The following is a 3546-nucleotide window of genomic DNA, read 5'->3' on the forward strand; positions in this document are numbered from 1 at the left end:
TTTCATTCGAGTGCTATTGATGGCAGTGAATATATATATATATATAGTCGTTTCATTCCAGTACACACAAGGCTTTTTTTGCTCGAAATTTCAACTTATTATAAGTTCGTTATTTTAATTCTTTTTTTCTTGTCTTCTAATATTGTTTAGAAACACTTGGTTATAACACAGTGAATAGGGGCATTTATGATATTATGGAAAAAATCTACACAACTTCCTACTATTCAGACAATCTCCACACACCACATTTTTTTTAATTTTTTTTTATCAAATATTTAATATATGAATAGTGAATAGAAGAATTAAATTAATTTAAGAAGAATAAACTAAAAAAAATTAAAAATTTGGAAAGTTTGAAAAAAAAATGGTGTGTGGGGGGGGGTGGGAGGTTAAGTAGCATTGCTCTATTTATTGGTTAGTGGTTAAGAACTTTTGATGCACTGTGCATGAACAGTCCGGTGCAAATCTTGTGCATTCGTTCCACGTGCAAAACACTTCCCTTGGTAGGAAATATTGTGACCAGGATCTTTCTTTCACTTTTCATGTGTTTTCACCTGTTTGTGGATGCATGCGGCTGTATTCGTGTATGTTTCATGAAATGTAGTGTAGGGTGTTGGAATCCCCCCAAGTATGCATGCTTATGCACAATTACATTCTCATGTGTACCCACCCATTCACTGAAAGTCCCTTATCTATATTAAGACATCATAATTTTCTGGCAGCTGCATCGATCCTCTTGATCAAGAATTATTGGTGTTTGTCTCCCATGACTTTTCATATAAAAGGAGAGCTTATATGTGTAAACCGGTGTGGGCAAAAATTAGAAAGATAAAGGATGTGAGGGAGGATTTGATAAGGTTCTGTAAAAACCACCGTTAATGCTTCGGGTGGTGTACGTGAATATTTATAGTGTAAGTTTACATGCATATGATGATAAATACAGATTATAGCCGTTGCCTACAAAGAAAAGAATTTAATCTTGATCTTGATCTTTATCTTGATCTTGATCTTTATCTTGATCTTGATCTTTATCTTGATCTTCCGTAATACCCCCCCGCAAGCCTAGCGTTTGAGAGTCTCGAACGCAAAGCTTGGAACGAAAGAATATAAATGCAGGACGACCAAGGCTCTTGGTAAGTATGTCAGCAAGCTGAAGATTAGTAGGGACATATTGAAGCCGAAGTTCTCCGGAAGCCACCAATTCACGCACAAAATGATAGTCAAGCTCAATATGTTTGGAGCGATTGTGGGAGACTGGATTTGTGGCAAGAAAGATGGAGCTTTTATTATCACAAAGGAGAATCGGAGAAGATGAAGATGTCACTTTGAGATCACGAAGAAGATGACCAAGCCACTTTACTTCGGCAGCGGTGCTAGCAAGCGCTCGGTATTCAGATTCACAGCTTGAACGAGACACAGTAGGTTGTTTCTTGGAACGCCAAGAGACAAGGTTATCACCAAGGTAAATAGCATAGCCAGAGATAGATCGGCGTGTATCAGGGCAGCCGGCCCAATCAGCATCTGAGTAAGCAAGAATATTGCAGGAAGAAGATGGAGTAAAAGATAGGCCATATCGTAAGGTGCCCTTGATGTAACGGAGGATTCGTTTAACAGCTTGAAAGTGGCAAAGAGAAGGCTTGTGCATATATTGACTTACGGCAGAGACAGCATGAGCAAGGTCCGGCCGAGTGATAGTAAGATATTGAAGAGCACCAACAAGGGACCGATAGAGTGAGGGGTCATCAAAGTCAGGACCATCAGTAGACAGATGACGTGCAACAACCATGGGAGTGCTCACAGGCTTGCTATCAATTAGTTTGGCACGCTGCAAAATTTCATGAGCATATTTTGCCTGACTGAGAAAAAGGCCAGAGGAAGTCCGATGTGCTTCAAGGCCTAAAAAATAACTCAATGAGCCCATATCCTTGGTGGAAAATTCCTTGGATAATTGGCCAATAAAAGCATCAAGAAGAGTGGAGTTATTGCTGGTTACGACAATATCATCAACGTACAAGAGTAGATAAATTAGGTCAGCACCCTTGGAAAACACAAACAAGGATGAGTCAGCCCGACTGCAAGAAAACCCAGTAGCAAGAAGAAAAGTACTGAACCGATGAAACCAGGCCCGTGGAGCTTGTTTGAGCCCATATAAAGCTCGACGTAACCGGCAAACATGAGAGGGATATCTCGAATCAACATAACCCGGAGGTTGCTCCATATAAACTTCCTCCTGAAGAATGCCATTCAAGAAAGCATTTTTCACATCAAGTTGACGAAGTGGCCAGTGATTAGAGACTGCCAAGGAAAGAACAACTCGAACAGTGGAGGCTTTGACGACTGGGCTGAAAGTATCATTGAAATCAAGACCTGGTTGTTGGGTGTAGCCTTTAGCAACAAGCCGGGCCTTAAGACGATCAACAGAACCATTTGCAAGATACTTGATGCGAAAGACCCATTTGGATCCCACAATATTTGTATTTGAAGGTCGGGGCACTAAATCCCAAGTGTGATTATGATGCAAGGCTTGAAGCTCCTCATCCATGGCAGCAATCCATTCGGGATGCTTGGCAGCGGACTTGAAGCCTTTGGGCTCGCGCATGGTGAGTAAAGAGTGAATGAGTTTGGAATTTGGAGCTGTGCATGTATAAAGGGCCCGAGTAGATGGCTTAAAAATCCCAGATTTGGCCCGTGTTTGCATCGGGTGAGTGCCAAGGACAGGTGCTGGAGCCGGAGCAGAGATGGAGCGCTAGAGATGGGTGCAAAGGAGGAGCTTGGCCCATCAACAGTGGATTCCTGCAAAACTGAAGGTGACACAGAACTACAAGATGGATCAGTTAAACATGGGCCACACAAATTCGGGAAAGGACCGGGCTGAGAAGGTAAAGAAGCTTCTGATGGGACCGGTGGTGAAGAGGGGGGTGCAGTGGGCTCTAGAAAGGTAGAAATTGGGGTAGAAGGTAAAGGCCCAGAGCAATTGTTATTTTTGTACGGGTAGCCATGATCATCAAAGACAACATGTCGAGAAATAAATATTTGATTTGTAAGGCGATCAAGACAGCGAAAACCATGATGAGACATACTATAGCCAAGAAAAACACAAGAACGACTACGGGGAGCTAATTTGTGAGGGGCATAATCACGTAAATAGGGAAAAACAAGACAACCAAAAGGATGAAAATGAGAGTAAGAAGGAGGCTTACCGAAGAGAATCTCAAAAGGAGAGCGACGATCAAGAAGAGGTGTGGGCAAGCGGTTAATAATGAAAGTGGCAGTGCTGAACGCGTCAACCCAAAATTTAAGAGGGACATGAGAGTGAAAAAGCATAGCAAGACCGGTTTCAGTTATATGTCTATGTTTACGTTCGGCACGACCATTTTGAGAGGGAGTGTATGGACATGACATTTGATGACGGATGCCTGAGGAAATTAAGTGATTTTGAAATTGATGATTAGTAAATTCAGTTCCTCCATCACTTTGGAAAATCTTGATTTTAGTCGAAAATTGATTTTCAACAAATTTCTGAAATTGGAGAAAAATGCGAAAGAA

The sequence above is a fragment of the Carya illinoinensis genome, chromosome 8, assembly GCF_018687715.1.
Source record: "Carya illinoinensis cultivar Pawnee chromosome 8, C.illinoinensisPawnee_v1, whole genome shotgun sequence".
Taxonomy (NCBI): domain Eukaryota; kingdom Viridiplantae; phylum Streptophyta; class Magnoliopsida; order Fagales; family Juglandaceae; genus Carya; species Carya illinoinensis.